The following is a 23,375-nucleotide window of genomic DNA, read 5'->3' as shown; positions in this document are numbered from 1 at the left end:
TGCCCCCTCCGACGGAGCTCCGGAACAGGCCCCAAGATGGGGATCTCGTGGATACAGAAGGTTGCGACGGTGGAATTAGGTTTTTGGCTCCGTATCTGACCGTTTGGGGGTACGTAGGTATATATAGGAGGAAGGAGTACGTCGGTGGAGCAACATGGGGCCCACGAGGGTGGAGGGCGCGCCCAGGGGGGTAGGCGCGCCCCCCTACCTCGTGGCTTCCTGCTTGATCTCTTGACGTAGGGTCCAAGTCTCCTGGATCATGTTCGTTCCGAAAATCACGTTCCCGAAGGTTTCATTCCGTTTGGACTCCGTTTGATATTCTTTTTCTACGAAACTCTGAAATAGGCAAAAAACTGCAATTCTGGGCTGGGCCTCCGGTTAATAGGTTAGTCCCAAAAATAATATAAAAGTGAATAATAAAGCCCAATAATGTCCAAAACAGAAGATAATATAGCATGGAGCAATCAAAAATTATAGATACGTTGGAGACGTATCAACCCTTTCGCCCCCTAGAATATATATACTCTTCTTCTACCTATGTTTTAGGGTCAGCATTGGTTTTAGCTCATATGAGAGATAGACCTTTTCTCATCCACTTGATACCTACTCCATTGGAGACCGAGGCCTCCTAGGAGAAGATCCCCCAAGTGGATTCAAGACCCCGTCAAGGGAAGATCCTCTTGTGGATTCAAGCCCCCATCTCCTCACGGATTGGGAAGAACTACCGACCGTTTGTATTATCCCTCGTTGTGTTTGGATCATGTGTCTCGTTGTGTACTCGGATCTAGCACATGTGTAATCGAATCCTGTTGATTTGAGTGTTTGCCCTCGTGTGTTCATCGTGTTCTTCGCGGGATCCGCTCTAGTTGTGAAAGATTGGCCCCTAGGGTTCCACCCTACATCACCCCGTGTCGGGTTTCACGGTCAATGGGCCAACCCCCGTTAAACTGTACTGTCAGTAGCCCCCGGGCTTGTCTAAATTTTGGAGTCTTACTTCTTCGAGAACGAAATCCAAGCATGCCCCTTTCATATTGGCGATAGGTGCAGTCTGGTCTTAAGTAGCCTGGCTTCGAGATTCTTCAAGCTCATCAACCGTGCGGACTATATAGTGTATCTTCGAGGCCTTGGAGCTTCTCATCTCGAGGTACCGTGGTCTTAAGGCTTCGCGGCCTATAGTTTTTGACTATGTGGCTTCTAATATTGCAGCCTACAACTCCTAGCTTCGTAGGGTCGAGGCATCATAGCTTCTAGGCATGCGTCTTCGCAGTAGGGTTTATGGCTTCCCAGCTTACATCTTGATGGTTTTGCGTCATGTGCCTTCATGTCTTCGCAACCTACGTCTTCACGGCCTCGCATCGTCCACCGCTAGCCATAAGAACCAAGGCGTTGCTGCCTCTTGCCCCGTCACATCACGTCACCACTGTCGTAAAGGTAGGGAGACGACTAGTTGTCGGTCCTGCTTTGACCACATCGTCGTGATGATAAGGCATGGATCTCTGTGCCCATATTTTGTGTAATGGGAAATCGTAGAGGAAATGGGACATGTGTGATTCACCGAGGCTGTCGCTTGGGTTTCCCGACAGGATTCCTAGAGAAAGAGGCATTTCCCCACCTTTTCGTTCCCATCACAGATCTGCCAGTGCTCCTCCTTCCAAGAAGGGGATGGTTGTCATGCCCCCTGAGGAGGAACATGACAATGACGACAGCAAGGAGGACGAGGACAAAGATGACGAGGATGATGATGAGCCCTCCGGGAAGGAGGGAGACCTCGCCGGTGAGGAGGAGGCGCAGCCGGCTTTGCCCGTGCAAGGTATGAAGAGGGGCCGCGGCGACAGGACTTCCGCCACCGGGGCTCAGCCACCGAGGTCTTCCCAAAGATACGAAGATCTCTTGAGGAGGCTGACGCACCCCCGATGTTGGTCCTGCCGATCTCGGTGGTGAGGCCTCCAAGTAAGCACAACACTTTTGCGCCCAACCGATGATCCCTTCATCATTTACTTGACCATAGTATGTGGTAGTTGATTTGCCTAGCCGTTGATTTCGGACTTTGTCATTTCAAACCCGCCCACGCCATCGACGAGGACAACGTGGAGGCGTCCTCAATGTTGAGGATTGCGGCTATTGAAGCCCCTAAGTTTGGTCTACTAGGGCGGGGTTGGCAGCTAGAGTACGCCGCCGGAGGTTGCCGCTTTGGAGATCGTTAGGTACAATGTCTTTAGGTCCTTGTTCATTGAGTCCTTACGGATTTTCACCACTGTATAGTGTGAATCTTGTCATCCTTATGGTTTGCAAGTGTCCTGCCTCCAGCCAGCAATCCTGAGGCCACGGAGGCAATAAACTCTGAGCCGCAAGTTCCGGATCGGTCTGCCGTTGGCAAGGTGGAGATTGGAGGCCCTGGCCCCAATGCAGGTGAGGCCACGGGGTCAGGCGGAAATTGGGCGGTGCGAGGCCGGACGGCTGAGGCCACTGTGTCGCCTGTGGCACCACCGGGGACGAGGCACATTGCCTTACCTTCTGTTCCACGGTCTAGTGTGTCGCCCACCTCCTAGCCTAGTTGTACAAGGTGGGTGTAGAGGTGGCCTAGCCGTGACAATGTCCTGCGAGAGCTATATCTCGCTTATAGTGAGTATAGCTCTCGTCTCACTTAAATGTTTTTCCTTCCCAGTCGTTAATGGGCTGACTCGTTTTGGTGTTTTTTCGCTCGCTCACTCTCCTTCGCTCGATCAATCATCTGTTGCTCGGTTCGATTTTTTTTTGTTGTCTTTATTTATTCATGGTTTTCTTCAGTTTTTTTACTTTCTTTTTTTTCATCGGTTTTTTAGTTTCTTTCTCGGTTTTCAATGGGTTTCTTTCTTTTTCCTACGATTTATTTGGTTCCTTTGTTTCTTCTCAGTTTTCACTGGTTTCTTCCTTCGTTTTTTATTCCCTTTTTGGTTTTCTTTGTCTCTTTCTTATTTCCATTCTTTATCATTGGTTTTCACTGGTTTTCTTTTTCTTTTTTAATTTTTATTTGTCTCTTCTTTTATTTTCATTGCTTTTTTCGTTTCTCTTTGTTTCTTTGTCATTTTTCATTGGTTACTTTTTTGTCCAACACATGTCCATTTTTTCAATACACAATGTACATTTTTAGTGTACACGTGAAACGTTTTGTTGATACACATTAAACATTTTTTAATGCATGATGAAAAGTTTTTAAAATATATGTTTTGAACACATTGGAATACATGGTCAACACTTTCTCAAATACACGGTGAACATTGGTTTAATGGAAATAAACTTTTTTCATGCACAATGTTCGTATACATAAAAAATATTTGTATATACAGGATTTTTTTTTAAAATGAAGTATAATTTTTTATGTTCGTTGTACATTTTCCGTACACAACATGAACATTTTTATACATGTTATCATCTTAAAATACAGATTGCACATCTTTTGTATACATAAGAAAAAAATCTATATACTTTAAACAATTTTCAAATCCATGTTTAACATTTTTTTTAGATATATATTTTGATGTCTACTTTTTTCATACACATTTTATGTTTTTGTATACATAAGAAACATTTTTCTTTTACACGTTTAACATTTTGCATGTACATGATTAATATTTTCTTCAAATATGTGTTATGATGTCTACATTCTTTATACATACTATACATTTTTGTATACATATGAAAAAAATTATACATGTTCAACATTTTTAATACATGAGCCACTTTTTTTCAAATAAATGTCTTCAAACATTTTCTGACACACGTGGACATTATTTTAATGTATCTACATATTTTAAAATTAAGCTAACAATTTCTTTACACAGCATTTAACATTTTTTATATTCATAGTTTTTTTCAAGTATTTTTAAGTGCTCGAATTTATGTTTTTAGAACGTTTTCGAAAATATGAACAAATGTAAGAAACAAAAAAAACAGAGTGAAAAAAATGTACGGATATGCCAGGGGTCGCTACATATAGTCATGCCCTTAGAGCTTCTGCAATAAGGATGGCCGGCATAACCAATCCAGCATGCCTTGAGGCTCTTGCCTGTCGGGAGGCTCTAGCCGTATCTACGGACCTGGCATTATCGCATGAATTGATTGCTTTGGATTACCAAAGGGTAGTCAATGACATTCACGGGGACACATAAGAGCATGGTTAATAGCTCAGCCGGCTGCTGGCTTTAAATCATCTCCACGTCACCTATAAAGCCTTCACGCACAATAGACAGGCTTTTAGGCTGGCTGTAAGACTGGCCCTAATAATTACTTAGACATTTAATACTGCATGTGTATATCACCTGTTGTGATCCAATATAAACAACAACTTTGTGGCCATTTCAATCAGCCTCCTAGTGTCAAGTAGGAGTATACTAGATGATCAACTCATACCACATCTAAATTAGAAGTATCAGATGAACATGCAGCCATGACAGAGGAAAGGACAATGCAGCCTAAAAGAGCAGAGTTGAGATAAGTAGGGGCACTAGTGTAGCTACAAGCATCAGATATATAGAGCATGTCATATATGGAGCCATATATGATACAGATTCAGCCTAAAAGAGCATGGCATATATGGAGCCATATATAATAGAAATTCAGCCTAAAAAAACATGGCATATATGGAGCCATATATGAAACAAAGCACAGCAGCTTCACATCATACAGATTACAGAGCATGTCACATATGGAGCCATATATGATACAAATTCAGGGTTAAAAAAATGTCATATATGGAGCATATATGATACAAAGCACAGCAGCTCCACACCGTACAGAGAAAAGACGCCTCAAAAGCATCTGATTTTTCAGAGTTGAGATAAGTAGGGACACGAGTGTAGCTACAAGCATCAGATTCTGATTAACTATGTTAACCTAGATGCATACCATGCTTGCGGATCGGAGTCGTCAATATTCTCAGTCGTGTAGCCAAGCAGATGTAGCAGGCGGCGCCCAGCAACGGCTTTGACCCGAAGTACCTGCTACACTCGTTGCTGCAGCCTCGTGAGCAAACATGTCCGGTGCAGAGGAGGCCGCCAGCGGGATGAGGCCGTCGCAGGACGGGCTGCGGCGCCGGCGGGATGAGACGAGGCGTCGCCGGTGAGACGGGTTGAGGCGCCGGCTGGACAAGATGTGGCGTCGACGCCCACCTGCTTGCTTGATTTGACGCCGCCGGTGGTTCTAGGGTTGGGGATGGGCTGATTTATGGGTGATTTGGAGGCTTTGAGGCTTCGATTTGTGGCGTGCAGGAAGCGATTTGGGGCTAGGCATGGGAAGAATTGGCGCGCAGGGAGAGGAAGAAGCGCGGGAGGCGCACCGGATCGGAATCGCCAGCTCTGGCGCCCGCCTCAGGCTGCAAGCGGGCGGCTATTCTTTGGTTTTGGCGTTGTGCGCCCGCTCCCTTCTCTTTCCTCCCTTCTCTTTCCTCCAGGTAGGATTTTTCTGACGTGGAGTGGCTTGCAGCCGGCTGACTAGGATTTTTCATGTGAGCACAGTGAAGGAGATCATGACACGGCGGAACAATTCGACAAGCGTTCCTTCATCTAGGCACATAGTCTCGCTAGACTGGATTTTGGTCGCCATATTGGGCTGCTCACACCTAAAGACGTTCATTGTATCCCTATGTTTACTGATTAATAAAAGTGTGTTTAGACTAAAAAAAACATACAGTCGAGCCCACTTTGTCCCGCTAGCAGAAGGTAGTCAGCCGAAAAGAAGTGTCATCACCGTAGAAGAAGACAGGACATACAGTTTTCTTTTTTGAGGGGTGACAGGACATACAGCTGAAACAGATGCCGAAGTTCAACAACGGAATGAATGAGTAATCAGCCCGGCCCACCACCACAATCAGGACACTTCCATACTGATGAGAAATGCCTTCCCTGGAGCTCCAAGCTTCTGAAGAAAATCGTAACTGTGCAACCGCGTGGCCAATATGCTCGTTAGAGTACACTTTCGTTCACACGCTGCTGGAGCTGCTCACCTCCGTGTCGTCGTCGAACAAGGTCTTTGACACGGACCCGATCGACATCATCTCGTCAGACCCCGACCCGGCCTGCTCCGGCTGCTGCTTCTTCGCGGCCGTCATGGGCGTCTCGCAGACCATGTCGGTGCACGCCGCGCGCCGCTTCCTCCGCTTCAAATGCTGCCTGGACCGAGGCACCGCAACTGCCAGGGGAGGCTCCTTCCCGGGGTGCTTGAGTGCCCACACGCGGCGCAGGTCCGGCACCCAGCTGGTGAAGGAGGAGAGCCTGCGCTCCCTGTTCCGCCGCTCACTCGCTCGCGCCAGCTGCTCCTCGTGCCTGTCCTGGTGTCTGCTCCTCGTGTGAAGCGTGGGAGCGCTTGAGCTGCTGGCGCAGTTCCTCTGGCTGCTCCGGCTCTTGTTGCCCTTGCCCTCATCCTGGTTGCTGCTGCTAGGTAGAGAGTCTGAACATGGCAAGTCATCTTCGTCAAACAGATCAAACTCCATCTCTGTGTATATCTTCTTGATCACATCCTCCATAGAGTCCATGTACCTACACAATTTTCAGCAGTCTCATTATAAATTTGAACTGCCTGTAAGTTACTGAGCAGCAAATTATACATTTAACTCGGTGTCACCGTAGATGTAAGTTATTGAGCAGTCAAATTATAAATTTGAACTCCCTGTAAGTTATTGAGCGGCCAAAAATTGGACAGGAATCCAGAGTTCACTTTTGTTACAAAATGGCTCCAAGAGATCTAGTATGCACTGCTGTTCGGCAGGATAGTATTCTAAATTCAGCATATAAAATTACCATTATAACTTTCAGTTTCTTCTTAAGGAATAAGCAACAAAGATACATGACTCAACAATGAGAACAAATAAAGGCTAAAACAACGCATGTGTCATATACTCATATTTATGACCATTCAACACAAAATATCATCTCGTTTCAATTGTCATTAGAAGTTACAACAATGTGCTCTACAATGTCAGCAATGCTTTCATGCTCCTCAAAGGATCAAGGAAAATGAGCACCACTTCTTTTTCTTTTCTTTTTTTGAGGGGAATGAGCACCACTTCTTTGTGATGCTCCTATCTCACAATTCTTTTCACATGATTGGAACTAAAGCATGAGAGCAGTTATAGGTTATAATAGCACACAGCAAATCCCTAGCAGTAAAATGGGTTGTAGCCTGCAGTTTAGCAGTAGTAGAAGAGATAAGTATCTCAAGTTAAGATTTCCATCAATATGTAGCGATAAAAGTGATCAAACCAAAGATTGTATTGAAGCACAAGGTTTTCATCTGGAAACGGAAGCAGTACCGAGCATGCATATATTTTTTATCAAAAGGTATTATGTTTACTTATAATGATGCATGCAATACTGGTTTTTCTAACCAAATGCATGATCAATTTGTTTGTATGTTCCTTGTACAATTTTCTTGAAGTAACCTGGCATGGTTCTGTTGGCTCAGGTAGCAAGAAATGCAATCATCACTGTACCTTACAAAACTACTTATGCTTCAACGCTAAACATTCACAAGCATCAACAGAGCTAATAGTTCAACAAATAAAGCCCAGTAATGGTTACAATGCATTCAAAACACAGGCCAATGCTAAACATTCACAAGCATCAACAGAGCCAATAGCTCAACAAATAAAGCCCTATAATGGTTACAATGCATTCAAAACACAGACATACCTGGACTTGATGGTCTTCTCAGCAAACTTAACAATACTGTCAGACTGAAATGAATCCCCTTGGAGGTTTATATCAATAAACTGCAAAAGAGAGCAGATCTATTTTATCATCTTCTGTTTTGAACCTTCCTCAAAGTCTGGGCCAAGTTTGGACCTGATTATTTCCAACCTAAGTAATATCTGCAGTTCATGCCTGATACATGCTTGTTAAGGCGTACAAGACAAAAAAAAATCGTATTGCCTACATGTTACTATCGTAGTGGATATTACCATATGAAATAATTGCAGGGCTGGAAGAAAAAAAACTGAGGACTAAAAAGGATACTCTCGGATTTTGTAATTTGCGTTGTATTTTGAGGTTTGTTCTGATCCAGCAGATGCTGAATTGTTGTCTTTGTACTTCAACAGAAGCTCTTTGGGTTCCCTCAACAGAATAATGGAAGCTTCGGAAATAAGTTTTGCATCAGAAGCATCATCTACTTCCCTGTGTTCAAAATATCTCACCGTAATCTTTCCATTCTTAATCATCAGCGCATCGACAGACAAGCCAACCAAGCGTTCAGCTAGATTTCCCAAATCAGCATCTTCAGAACAAAGACCTTGCTCAATCTTCTGAGGGATGCTCCCAAGAAATGCTTCTAAATCTTCCATTGAAGAGAATGCTGAAGTCTCCTCGTCCACTTGTTGCTCCACTTTGTTGCAATCTGCATCATCCACTGGTTTGTCAACTTTGTTACAATCTGCTTCATCCACCGAATGAGGAGCCCCATCCTCCTCTGAGACTTGAAGTTTTGCTTCTCCTTCATCCTTTGAGGAAGGACGTGTCTCGCCTGTATGAAGGCTCGATGAAGTACCAAGAGATGACAATTTCACTTGTTTCAGCCAACATTTCAGAAACCGCAACTTTTTGGATGCAGTGCCATACCTACTGAAATACAGGTCTTCCAACTCCACCACTGGCATGCTGCCATCAGCATGTTTGAGGAGCACATCACAGAAGGTGCTCCAACTGGCTGCCTCAAGTAGCTTACTGACCATCCTGATTCTCTTCTTCCTCGCACTCAGCTCCTTTGGTGGATCAGGCATGGAACTATCCAATGTTTCAGGACTCTTTGCAACCACCTGTTCTAAATCAGTGCCATTCTTGTCGACATGCAGTAATGCATAGTTCATCGAGAAAGGTACGAGAAGGCCGTCTACAGACTTCTCCTCTCCATCAGAAATCGAAACCATTGCACAATAATTTTTCCTATGAAGAAAAACCAGAATGAGCTGCCAAATAGGCATTCCAGCCCGAAGGCAATTGCCCTCATCGGCAAGAACCAACTCCAGAAGCCGATGTGGGAAAAACTCCCTGTCCACAGCTCCTTCACCATCACCCTTGCTCCTATCCTGTGGCAACCCACGTACCACAACAACCTCGCCATCTCTGCCCATCAACTGCTCGCAATTCCCCACCTCACACACCGCCTTCACATGTATCCTGGACACACCATGTCTACCCACCTGCCACGGTGTGGAGCTAACAATCTCAACCTCGCAGCCCTTGCAGACCAGTGGCTTCCCTTTCACATCGGCGATCTCCAACACTACCTCACCTCGCCGTCCACCTCCCCCACACCCAAATCCAACACCTCCCCAGACGAGCCCTGGCGGGGCAACAGCCGACCCCAACGTGACTGCATCTGCTGTCGTAAACCTCCACCCTAGGTCTGTCACCGCCCTCCGTATCCCCTCGCCGGTGGAACCAACGGCAACCCAGCACACCTGTATGCCCCTGGATTGAAGTCGGTCCCTCACTGGCTCGAAAACCCCACGAAACCTCTTTTCAGAGCCCGTGGCCTCCCCGAATTCCTCGAAATCAGAGACGGCCGTGAAGAGAACCGCCAAATTGGGCGGCCGGTCGAAGACGCGGCGGCGGCGGCCGTGTTGGGACTCGGCGTCCCAGGAGTATTCGTGCTCGAGCTGGAGGAGGAGGCAGTGACGCGGGGGTGCGGCGAGGCTGGGAGGGCGAGGCGGCGGAGCGGGGGGAGGGAGGCGAGGGTGGCCGGGGGGAGGTGGAAGGAAAGCGGGGTCGGGGCGGAGGGAAGGTGCTTGGGGAGGAGGGAGGAGGAGAGGATCGGGGAGAGGGAGGAGAAGAAGAGGCGCGCGGCGGAGAGCGAGGCGGGCGAGGGGGGGGCGGCGAGGAGGGAGGCCGCGGTTGGGAGGACGGCGGCGAGGTAGGAGGAGGAGGCAGCGGACTGGGCAGTGGGGGCGCTAGGGTTTGGAGAGGGGAGGAGGGGATTGAGGTCGACGAGGAGGACTACGCGGTGGGGCTCGCCGGCGATGGCCGTCATGGGTGGGGGGCGACGGCGGAGGAGGAGGGGTGGGGAATTTGGTTGGAGCAGTAGATCTGTGTGAGGGCTTCAGATTTTCTTTCTTTTTCTAGTGTGGGCCTGTGGAGAGGGATTCTAAAATTTTGGCGGGAAAGCTGAGCGAGCCGGCGAACGTAGGCGGTGCCCCCGTAGTTATGGTGCAACCCTTTCACCGATGACCAGCGAACGTTTGCTCGGGAAGGAATGATTTTTTTTAACACAGTACAGATGCAAGCGTTTGTAGCTGGTCAAATTGGCCGGTCCGGCACGACATGGCCCATCCTAATCGTGTCTGGCACGGCCCGGCCCGCCGAGGCATGATTATCATACGGACCGTGCATTGAATTAAAAAGAAGAAGGTTGGAGGTTCCCCGCGAACGTATCCGGTGCAACCCTTACACCGGTGACCAGCGAACGTTTGCCCGGAAGGAATGGTATTTGTGAATGATGTTGATGACAATTTGTGTTAGGTTGAGCACGACAATTTTAGTTAGCCTTTTTTTAGAACAAAGCCTTAAGCAGAATCCGGCTTTGAATTAACAAAGCCATCAATCGGCAAAGATTACAACTTCAGGTTACAACCACACACACCAACTAAAGGAAAGGAAAAAAAGGAAAGGCAAAGATAAAAGGTCGTCGAGGAGCAGCTCACAATGAACATACAACAAACTAGCTAGAAGAAGGACATAGAACATGTAGCTTGGAGATGCCAGGGACCCCTTACACGCCGAAAACCAAGGCGAAAGTGCTAACCGGCTCAGGAGAGGGCAACCGACGACGATGCAAGGCACGCCGTTGCCAAAACACCTAGGCTTGAAGAAGACACATCCATCCAGATCCATCGTCAAAGAAGGCATATGCCTCCTCGCCTGGCTCGAAGGCGCCGCACCATCGAACGATGGACATGCTCACCCTAGAACCTGGATGTATGGCATCGAAGAAAACCACTGGGGCGGAACCAGGCATTCCAAACCTGTCGACGGCGACTCACCTAGAGCAGAGCAACGCCAAGTGCTAGAGTTATGGCTTGAAAGGGGGTGAGCAGTCATAATGCACAAATGGGCAGTAACAATGGCCAACACCAAATCGGGAGCTTCAGCTCGCTCGACAAGCTGAAGTGCAACCACCGAAGGAGGGGAACCCTATCCCCTCCCGCCCTGGAAGACCCACAGGCACCGGAGGAACACATTGCAGCCCAACGAAGAGCACAAAAACGACTTGACCCCACACCAAGGGAGACATCGTCGCCGCTGGAGACACGCTGCCGCCACCGACACACTCCACCTCCACAAGGAAGCCCATAACCTATCTTTGCTCCCAAAACAGCATTTCAAGAAGGTCACGACGCCATGGGCGTCGCCGTTGCCCAACAATGTTGAGGATTTCACCCGGGAGACAAATGGGAAGGGGGTAGGGGCAAGACCTGACCGGCGCGCACCAGGAAGGTGAGTGGTGCCCGCGCGCGTCGCCGCTAGCACGGCTGGCTAGGGTTTCCCCCGGTCTTGTATCCCCGTCACCCACTCCCACTTGAAGAAGACAGAACCCCCCCCCCCTCCGTTGAAGCAGGGGATCTGGGGGGGAGGAGCTCGCTGGAGAAGAAGGGCAGTGAAGGCGGCCAGATCTGACACAGCCGGAGCCGAAGTCGCCGTTGTGCGCAGGCCTGCATCCTCCGGGGATCTCGCCGCCCGCACGGCCGAGAAACGCCGACCTGCGCCCGCGCCACTTGGTGCCGAAGAGCCGGCGACGCCACACAGGTCGGGGCTGCCGCCCCGGATGCAAAGGCCCCCCGCGGGCGAGGGGGCGGCAAGGACCCCGCCGCCACCTTCATCAGCAGCGCGCCAAAGCTTTCCCGGTGGCAGCTGCCTCATGCGGCTGCGAGGGGAGGGAAACGGCGGGGCTAGGGTTTCGCCCCTCGGGTCGCCCAAGCGGGGCGACACGAGGGAGCGTAGCGAGCATGGCAACTCGACTGCAGTTCTACTTTTTGTTAGAAAATTGTCATGCTTGCGAACTAAGATTGCCATCTTTGCCATCCTCACAACAACTGAATTTTTCATCAAAACGTTCGCAATTGTCATCCCTCCCAATGAACACTTGCTGATTATGATTACTCAAAATTTACTTTACACGTTATCAAAATATTTGAAAATAATTTAAGACATACTAGACATAATATACATAATGACATGAAATTTGAATCTAGATATGAAACAATTGCTTGAGAAATAAAAACAACAAATCCAACATTGACTATGTTGGAGGCCCAGATTCGTGGTCTAACATTGATAACTACTATTCAAAATATGAGTTGACGATTTTGTTTCTCTAGATGTAGGTTGAATTTTAATCTAAGATTTTGCAACATGGCTAACATATATTGTATTAGAATTGTGTTTCATAATATGATTTGAGTATTTATAATCTCGGGCTGCATAGGATATGTTTTCAAGATGGTTTTTCAGAAATTGGGCGGGCTATGTAATCTGATAGTGGATCCCTTATCGCCATCAGGGGATAAAACACCCCCTCGGCTTAGTGGGATACCTAATGGGGGTGTTGGCCATAGCGACGTGGTGGCAAGAAAAAAAGAGGAGACAATTCTAATACAATAACAATTCGCTATGTAGCACTGAGTGTTTTTTTGTTGTTAGAATTGAATTTGTACATAACAATTCTATGTTCCATGTTCCTTCGGTGTCTCACTTTTTCCCATTCTTGTCGCCCTCCCTCTTCTCTCCCCTCAACGAGCTCGTAGTCTTTCTCTTCGTTGCCATTTACACTAGGATCAACCGCCATTACTAACAAGGTTGGCATGATGATAGTGCACGGGGAAGGGCGATGCGGCGAGGGACCACTGTTGGGAAGAGAAGGTGATCAATGTGTGTTTGTCCGATGTTCCTCAAATGACGGGCAAATATTTGGACAATGAAGGAAACATACATTAGATCTCTTGACTCGTTGGATTCTAAAATACACGGGATTAGAATGCCATGCCCATTCAATTACTTTAGGATTTTGGTATGTTTGTTTACATCACAAAAGGATATTTTTCAAGAGGTGTGAACTGATGTTGAATTTCTTATAAAATGTAGTGCGGATGTTCTTTAGGGAAAAAAAACTTAGGGTCTTTTTGATTATCAGGATTGTAAAAGTGCAGGAATAGGAATATGATGCCCATTCAAATCCTACACGATTTGAGTTTGTTTAATTGTATCACAAAAAAAAGAATTTTTCTAAAAGGTTTGAGTAGATGCTAGATTTCCTATGAAATGTCGTACAAATGATTCATTAGGAAAATTCTTATAGGATTCAATCCTACGCAACCAAAGGATCGACATAAGAAAAATTTCTAAGGATTATAGTACTTCAAAATTCTTATAAAATTTCTTTGATTCAAAGAGTCCCTAAAGGATTCAATCCTATGAATCAAAATATATAGGAAAAAAATTCTAAGGTTTTCAATTCTCCAAACGAGAGCATTCCAATCAATAACCTATAATGGGGAAACAGACGTTCCATATTTTAGGTGTTCTGTTTACTGTCCCCATGATTATTGAACCCAAAAGGCTTTATCCTATTCATAATTTCAAATGGATTATCTTAGCCATGATTAGGGATACAAATCGGTGATACTTAGGATACCCTCAAACTCTCTCTAGTTCAATGAAATAAACTAAGTTTTGAAATAGATTTTAAAAATTATATTACTTTTAGAAATGTACTACTTCGTTTGACTGAATGAAAAAGGGCACCTAAGGGTACACCCCTGGCAACGATGACATCCCCTACTAGTGCTATCTGTGCGATGTGTCAGTCAACACTTCTTCTTAATCAGATATATGAAAATCGAAGAGGCCAATTTCATCAAGGTAACAAATTACGTTGTACACGTAAATGGCATCACTACACACATCAATGCCTTATTAAGAGAAATCGCCCAATGACTGCGTAGTTCATCTTATTATGCTTGCCTGGCGCAATTAAGTCTCGAGTCATCGGTGACAAAGGGCTTTTCCCCCTGACAAAAGAGTGAGCCTGTGTAAATTACTGGTGAACCACAAAAATGATTTCTCGAAGATCATCATCAAGAGGAGCCGAGCAGCAACTGTGCAGCGTTCTGTTTACAAGAATTGTTCATGCAGCTACCTGCCCAATAAGGCTTTGACGGATCTGAAAAAGGTACATGTGCCACACAAACGTTAACAGATCGTGATAGCAAGGAGAGAAGACATATCGCTAATTACGCAGTCATATAATATGCTCAACAGAAAGGCAGACGACCATGATCAAGTGGGGAACATGACAATGGGCCCAACAAGAGCCTTTCTTTCTTTCAGAAAACAGCATACAGTAAAGGATCAAAGGTATATTTGTGTTGGATAACTGCAGGGCTGGAACATGGAAACTGTAAGTTGCATATGTTCACCAACAAGATAGTTTTACTATCCCACACAAAAAAAAGGCTTTACTACCAACCACAGGCACATCAAATACACTAAAATGCTAAACTTATCTGCATGATTTCCCATTGTGTACATTCAACAGGATCACTTAAGAAATGACAAGGCCAAATAAAAAGGAACACAGTACATACCTCTGGCAGCTTCTTTCTGAAAACCACTTCTAGTCTAGCATCCAACGTGTTCTCAAAGACGATTTTTCCATCTTGAGAAGCCATTACAACTCCACCAGAGCTAAAGTAAAAGGTACAAGAGTAAGCTTTAGACATTCAGATCTACACTATTATTCAATGAGCATGAGGACTTGTGGCTTATTACCCACAGAAGATTGCTAGTATTACCAGGACAGGTCATGTTCCTTGTAATGACTGGGAGCAGGCGGCAGATAGACATGGCGGTCTACCATGATTTCAGGCGGATATACATTTTCCTTTTCCGCATACTCATTCCTCGCAGATTCCAAGACGACTCAACAAGCTCAAGATCCTCCTTCCTGCAGCGGAGAATGACCGCCGACTCTTTCAGATGCAGCAAGCTCTGGTCAGGTAACTTTATGCGTTAGATAATACTCAAGCACCAATTACATTCAATTTTCAGATTATGAAAGAATCATGGAAATGGAGGCTATTAAAAAAAAGGCAGGTCCAAGTCAATGATTCCAGAACAACAGCAACGAGTACTTTGCATGCAACTATTGCCTACTTATGCTATAAAGTTCGTAAAATCAAAGAATATATATAAATTTTGAAAACTAGCACATACAAAAAGTTGAAAACACAGTAGAGTATTACGATTAGAAATCCATTCTAACAAGTAGAATGTTACTCTTCAGGGAGACAGAGAACACTTTTTTTTTTGAAAAAAAAGTTTCACATCAAGTGCTGCGATTTTGGCTGACTAAATTCCAGAACAACCGACTCAAATTCATTACCACCCCAGGGTGACCAGGGATTGGCTTGAAAATGGTAGATGCGGCACTAAGGGAACCGGTTAGTTACTGAAATTCCGTGCGTCTCATTTTGAGGGCAGCCATTTGTACATGCCTAACAGGGGATGCATTCACAACCCATATGGAGATGTGTGTTGATTCAAATGAGCTATTACTTGCAATAGCTGCAACAATATTTATGCTTAATATTCACGTTACAGAAAATGATGCAAATTCCACTATGCTGACCTGAACAATGAGTATCCTGAGAAGTTTCTTGTAAGATTGATGGTCTCGGCTTTGGTACAGTAGCTCTTTCCGTGCTGAATCCATCATGGACTTTACTAAATCATCTTGAGCTTGAAGAACTTCAATTCGGGAAGCATTGAGCTGCATTGAGTATTCACTGCATAAGGTAACACACAATCAACTTCAGAGAGTTATTCTTCTGTTCTGTTTTCAACTTTTCATTATATCCACATGAGCAGGCCATGTGCCAAAAAGGTGAAAAATTATATAATATCAATGACTTATGAGGAGCAAGTATTTGCCAGTGTGCAATTTGTAAAATAAAATAAAATAAACAGCACAGTCACCAGTCGGGAATGAGAACTTTTACATTTTCTTCTTGATATCAACTTGTTTCTCTTTCTTTTCATAGTCCTGCCTGATCTTCTTCTTTTCAGCTTCCACCAGTTGTAGTTTCTCGATTTGGAATTCCTGAGAAATTATCATTCATCAGTTCCAAGTTTCAAAAAGGCATCACACAAATCATGACAACACTAAAATATGCTAATTATCCAGAAGAACGGATAACTCAATGAAGGAAACAGAGTAATTCACGGGAACATAAGTATATCTGAATTTCTAGCTTTTCACTTTTCTGAATTTGCATTGTATCTTAGGCTCTTAGCACGCGCTTTTGTAATAGAGCTTGCTATTAAACGCAAGACAAACAACTCCAGCAAGCACTCGGGTAAGCCATGGAGCCCCAACACAGACCCCTACGATGACGCCACTGCCCGATCCACGCCCCAGTCCGCTCCAGTGCGCGACCCCAGCAGCAATGCAACAGATCCAACCCTCCGCGACGCGGATCTCGCCGATCGCAGCCGAGATCCGAAACAATCCAGTCATCTAGAAAAGATGCGCAATATAAGGGAAAACCATAGTTACCTCGGCGGCGGCGGCCTCGATCTCGAATGCCTTCTCAACGGCTTCCAAGCGGATGAAGTCCGTCATCTGCTTGAGCTGCTGCGCCACATTCCCTTCGTCCATCTTCGCGTTTGGAGAGAGAAGTACACTGATCCCTTGTTCGCCGGTGATCGCCGGGGTCGGTGACAGGGAGGCGACGACGGGTTTTGAGTTGTCGATGCGGGTGGCGTTGTGGAGAGGGGATTCGTTTTCCTTCTTTGACGTGGAGGTGATTCGTTTTCAGTTGTTTATACGGAAGACGTGGCCGCTGGGGCTGGGGTCCGAAGAGGAGAGGTTTTGCACGCACGCAGGTGTTCGTGTCTGTGTGGACATTAGAGCATCTACACGCGGACTTGGGAAATCCGCTCCGTCAAACATTCACGGACGTGTCCAGTTCGTCTGCGTGATAGTGATTGATCAATACTGATTTTTTTTTCAGCGAGACATCATGGGATTGGTCTGGTATCGGAGGTCATTAATAAGTAGAAGGTGCCCATGTGTGCACTCTGAACCTTGCTGAGTAGTTTGGTTTCTGTTTGTTGGATAATAAAGTTGTTTTCTTGTATGGGATAATTACTATCATGTCATGTTTTTTTTGTGTTCTCTTAGTTTGGAAGAGGAATGCTGTTGGCACACTTCTAAATCTGATTGTAGACTGACTATATTCTGTATGCCTTCATCGTTAGAGAATAACTGAAAACCGATTTGGTCCTCATTGCAGCACTGGCTAGTGGATTTTTAATCATGTTGGCTAAGTCCTTTTCTTGTTTGGACCCTGAAATAAGGGTACCTGCTAAGGTGGTAGATTTCTGTCAGTAGTCTGAAGTGCTATCTTCATCGTTGGTGATCCCATGCCTGCTCCTCCACACCATTTTCTCTAATCTATTGCTTTGTTGTGCCCCTGGGATGGTGATTCTTTCTAATGGTCTGGCCAAGTCTTAGATCTAAATGATTTTGCTAGTTGGCTCTAGAGATAGTAATATTTCTGTTTTAGTAACAAATGGACTATGGTTAGCATTATTTATCAATTTGCAACAGTTTTCCTAGTTTCTATTAATAGGAGCCAAAACAGGAGAGAACCATTATGTCCTGTGTATAGCTTTCATCTGTTACGCTGTGTTCGGAACAAAGGGAAGAAAAACACAGGATTTGGCTAAAACAAAGGAAATGAAAAGGAACGGAGATGCATAACATAGGAAAGGGAAAAATTGTATAGATGCGCAGAGCTGACGTTCTGAACGTAGGGAAAGAAACCAAGGAAAATCAGTTCACATGGGCCCCTCTATGATTTTTAAAAGGTTATAAAAATTCAAGTCCTGCCTTGTGTATGTGGGTCCTGACATGTACACATCAACCCAACATGGGCCCCAATGGGTGCATGGCTCAGCAGCTTTTCATTGCGCTGCCTCGGGCCCGTGCGAAACAAGAGCTTTCGGTGGATGTTTATTTTCTTGTGAAAACGCAGGCAGGAGAACCTTTCCAGAGGATTGGCACAGACAGATTCCTTTGTACCGAACAGCCTAAAAGCTAGCGATTCCTTAGGAATGAGTTTCCTCCGGTTTTCCTCCGTCCCGAACAGGGCCTTAGATTTGAATGGCAAGAAACCTATGAACTTGAAGCTATGGAGATTTTGTGCTATATTAAATGCGGAACATCTGCGCTCATTCATTCTTTAGTAGGTCAAGTAAGAGATAAATTTGGAATATCTTTGTGCATATTTCCTGCCAACTAGCTTACTTGATTGAAATTGTTGCTGCTGATTGCTTTGGCATAATTTACATCTATTTGGTTTTGTTAAATAACTCCATATGATAGAAGTCTCAGAGTTTTGACCGCAATTACTTGATTTGATTCTGCTCACTTCTGAACATCTGTTAGAAAAAGTATTCAACACGTGAGAAACCTGGTTGTCAGTCAGATATTGTCAGACAATAAACGGCTAGCTGCCTAGCTCCCCGTGGACATCCCCCTGTTGTGATTGTTTTCTGCTTGAACTTAATGTTCTGCCTATTTCTAGGGCAAGCTGTTCTTTTTTGTTAAGCACAAGTAACTTCATAAGTTCTGATGCTCTGCTTACCGCAGATAGAATACTGGCAGGTTGGTGGTAACTGCATATATGCGTTGCATCATTTTGCTAGACTTTGCCTTCATCAAATAGATTATATCTAGTGTATAGTTTAAGATCGAACTTATGGTGGTTCTTTGCCGATTAGGTCTATTGATCATTTCTTGATTCATTCACTTGATCCAGTAGGGTTTCAGGCTTTCAGCCATGTAATATCTATGAAACATATATGGTCGAAATGATTGTTGTAGAATGCAGCTGTTGAAGTATAGAGTGGATCTTTTTTTGTGCTCTAGATAAATCCTTCCTAGTTCTCAATGATTTGGTACTCGGCCTTAAAAATAGTAATGTTTATGTTTTAGTAATTAGTTAACTATGCTTAATATGATTAGCTATGTGCAACTGTTCTCCAAGTTTTTAGATATTAAGAGCCAAAATAGGAGAGAACTATCATTTAGTTGATGAATTGTAGAAAACTCATTGGTTGATGAAACTGTAGAAAACTGATGCGTGATTGAAGCTAGGATTGTTTCGGGGATGCCAAAGCACAAGAGAAATAGAGTGTGCATGTGTGTGGGGTTCTGGGGTATGGGGAACCTTAGTGTTCTTGTGAAATGTGGTATGGTCGTGGCACTCGTGGCTGTAGGTACTGCTGTTGTGATTTTCAGTTCATGATATACTTATTTTATCTGTAAAGCATGGTGATACTTACTGGCTTCCTACTCTTGGTTGATAGGTATACTTTGAGCTGCACGATTTTACTTCTGGAGAAGCAAAGTGAAAGGGCGTTCACTACATTTTCCTGTATGAAGACCTTGTTGTCCTTCACCAAGTGCTTGCGAGAGAGTTCTTTTTGTAAAGTTTGGCCGGTGGGTCGGTTCCCAGAATTTGACAGACCTGTGTGCTCTCATCTCGCTGGGGGCTCGTAGCTTTCTCTTGGGTCGTGCCGTTCTGACTGGTCATGCGTAAACTTGTTAGCGCGTACTTTCTGGTTGCTTGGTTGTGAAACTCTTAAATGCTGGAGACAGTTTGTAATTGGTCCATGACACTATGTTTACTTTCTGGTTGTTTGGTTGTGAAACTCTTAAACGTTGGTTGAGGTTTTTGTTTTGTTTTTGAAATTCCTGAGGGAGACCGCAGGTTGAGGCAGTAGAAACGGTATGTGGATATCAATCTATCATTACACGTAAGCAGCTAGCATGGTACTCATCTGCGTGAGCACTAAGTAAGCACTTGGTTGGATGATATTGACATATGAGTGAATCCACCGCCACGTTAAAGTGATGTTTTGTCACGCATTGGATGACATCATATCAAATCTTTAGTTTTCCAAACCACTTTTACCTGCAGTACCCATTTCTTTCTCGCCCATCCGATCTGGCCCCATTGATGGCTCTGATCCCTCATATTGCCCGTCCGTTCTAGGGCCGCGCCATGCGTGGGGGGTCGCGGCAGGCTGGATCTGGAGGGGGGGTTCGGTTAGAACAGAGGAAGGAGGAAGAAGTGGCTTGGGGCCGGCCGGCCGTGCTTGGGCTTAAATCCCAAGGCACGACGCCAAGCCGGTTAGCGCCCAGGTTCAACGGTACGACGCCAAGGGCTGTGGCGTCGTGCTAAGGTGCCACGACGCCATGACTTTTGGCACCGTCCTTTCCATACGAATTTCCTCCCCACCACGGAGGATTCGACGTGGCAGGGGATGGCGCCATGGCCTGTGGCGCCGTGCTATCTTACTCCGGCACCAAGACCCTTTGGCGTCGTTCTCGGGGTCCATTTGTGGAATTGTTTCCACCAGAAGTCCATATCTAAAATTGTTACCAAAAAAGGGCCAAACTGCAAAAATAACTTGCCTCCCTCTCCCCGAGCCGCTCCATCAGTGTGACTCCCCCAACGGGACTATACCTGAGATTTAAGAAGGATTGCAAGACGACGTCGACCTCAAGGGACGATGGCCCTCTCATGCCTGAATTGACAATTCTTGTGGATCAGCAGCGTGATCCTGATCCCCCTGGCTGTCCGCCTCGCCGAATTAACTACCTGACCGTGATCCGCCAAACGTGTCGCGGCAAGTTGTTCTCGATCGGCAGCCCTGCCTAGTGCCTGCCCTATCGTCTAATTCTTCACGCTCGCCCTGCCTAATCACGCCAACATTGACGCGCCGCCCCTCCCTCCCCAGTCCAGTCCCCTAGCTAGATGTCAATGTCATGCACGGTTCCACTGAAAAGCACAATTAGAATCCACTGGAAGCTTGAACCAAAAGCACAATTATTCAAACGCGACAATCCTTTTTACATCTTCATTAGTCAGTTAAGTTATTTCTTCCATTGCTTTTACGCCCAACCAACCAACCGACGGAAAGAGGCATGCGTCTGTCAATGGGGAAAAGATCTCCAGAGTTCTCCAGTCCACCTCCTCCTCCTCCTGCTAGGTGGGCCTCCCTCGCCAACTACCCCCCTCAGGTTTGACCAAACTCAAGCGGGCCTGCCAGAAAACAGAAAACAAGAGGAGGAGACAGGAGCCAATTTTACCTCTTTTGCCACTACGCTCCCCACCCCCACCTCCTCCTTCCACCGTTCTTTGCCTCCCGGCGAGGCTCCGCTCGACGTGCCCGTCGCCGTGCCGCACCCCCCCGGATATCAGCTCCCGCGAGCTCCTTAGTGTAATGGACCCTTGGCCGCCGACGATCGCCGGCGACGTGAGACAATCACAGAGATCACAGACAGGATACGACGGGGACAGATGAGGAACCCTAAACCCCTGAGCAACGCTCAATTCAGTTTAACTGGTTTGTACACATGAGTCTCTCCCCTCCTGAGCTCTCTCTTTTAATCGTTACAGCATCGGCCTTGGGCCCACATGTCATCGACTAACACACTGTAGGATCTTGAGAAGAGATGTCTAGAGAGGGGTGATTAGACACTAAGTACCAAAGTTGTAGTTTTTAATCTCTTTAGGTTTAAGTGGAGTTTAGGCACAAATTCAACATTCACAATACATAACAAGAAAGCATGCAAAGAGTATATGAGCAGCGGAAAGTAAAGCATGCAACTTGCAAGAATGTAAAGGGAAGGGTTTGGAGGATTCAAACGCAATTGGAGACACGGATGTTTTTTTCGTGGTTCCGATAGGTGGTGCTATCGTACATCCACGTTGGTGGAGACTTCAATCCACGAAGGGTAACGGTTGCGCGAGTCCACGGAAGGCTCCACCCACGAAGGGTCCACGAAGAAGCAACCTTGTCTATCCCACCATGGCCGTCGCCCACGAAGGACTTGCCTCACTAGCGGTAGATCTTCACAAAGTATGCGATCTCCTTGCCCTTACAAACCCCTTGGTTCAACTCCACAATCTTGTCGGAGGCTCCCAAGTGACACCTAGCCAATCTAGGAGACACCACTCTCCAAGAAGTAACAAATGGTGTGTTGATGATGAACTCCTTGCTCTTGTGCTTCAAATGATAGTCTCCCCAACACTCAACTTCTCTCACAGGATTTGGATTTGGGGGAAAGAGGATTTGAGTGGAAAGCAACTTGGGAAGGCTAGAGATCAAGATTCATGTGGTTGGAGTGGAATATCTTGGTCTCAACACAAGAGTAGGTGGTTCTCTCTCAGAACTAGTAAGTTGGAAGTGTAGGTTTGTTCTGATGGCTCTCTCCACGAATGAAGAGGAGGTGGAGGGGTATATATAGCCTCCACACAAAATCTAACCGTTACAAACAATTTACCAATCTCGGTGGGACCGAATCAACAAACTCGGTCGGACCGATTTAGTAAACCTAGTGACCGTTAGGGTTTTCGGTGGGACTGACATGCATCTCGATAGGACCGATATGGTTAGGGTTAGGGCATAACGTAATCTCGGTGAGACCGATTACAGAAACTCGTCGAGACCGATTTTGGTAATTAGCTAACCAGAGAGTTGGTCAGGCAAACTCGGTGAGACCGATTACTCAAACTCGGTGAGACCGATTTTGGTAATAAGCTAACTAGAAAGTTTGCATTGTAATCTCGGTAGTACCGATTGCACAAACTTGGTGAGACCGATTTTGGTAATGGACATACACAAAGAGATTACAATCCCATCTCGGTGAGACCGAGATCCCTATCGGTGAAACCGATTTGCCTAGGGTTTGTGGCAGTGGCTATGACATTTGAACTCGGTGGCGCCGGATAGAAAGAATCGGTAGGGCCGAGTTTGACTTTAGGTTTAGGTCATATGAGTGGAAGTGGGAAAGTAGTTGAGGGTTTTGGAGCATATCACTAAGCACATGAAGCAAGAGGCTCATTAAGCAACACCTCATCCCTCCTTGATAGTATTGGCTTTTCCTATAGACTCAATGTGATCTTGGACCACTAAAATATAAAATGAAGAGTCTTGAGCTTTTGAGCTTGAGCCAATCCTTTGTCCTTAGCATCTTGAAGGAGTTCCCACATCCTTTAGTCCATGCCACTCCATTGTTGAACTCATCTGAAACATACTAGATAAAAGTGTTAGTCCAACAAGAGATATGTTGACATTAATTACCAAAACCACCTAGGGAGCACTTGTGCTTTCAGTCTCCCCCTTTTTGGTAATTGATGGCAACATACACCAAAGCTTTAGATAAAGATATAAAGAGTAGCAAGTAAAGCTTCGGAAAGACATGTAACAAGCATAGGCTCCCCCTACATGTATGCAATCATGTAAATATGGAATATAGAAGCATATGAGAGCATA

General features: G+C 45.7%; 2 pseudogenes; both read right to left on the bottom strand.

Annotated features, from left to right (window-relative positions):
• Window positions 1–4,632: 4,632 nt before the first annotated feature.
• LOC125521336 lies at window positions 4,633–10,081 on the bottom strand (annotated as a pseudogene).
• Window positions 10,082–13,824: 3,743 nt separating this feature from the next.
• On the bottom strand, window positions 13,825–16,843 carry LOC125521290 (annotated as a pseudogene).
• Window positions 16,844–23,375: the final 6,532 nt, after the last annotated feature.

The sequence above is a fragment of the Triticum urartu genome, chromosome 7 (genome assembly GCF_003073215.2).
Source record: "Triticum urartu cultivar G1812 chromosome 7, Tu2.1, whole genome shotgun sequence".
Lineage (NCBI taxonomy): Eukaryota > Viridiplantae > Streptophyta > Magnoliopsida > Poales > Poaceae > Triticum > Triticum urartu.
The sequence above is the reverse complement of the archived record's forward strand: the minus strand, read 5'-3'. Positions and strand labels throughout refer to the sequence as shown.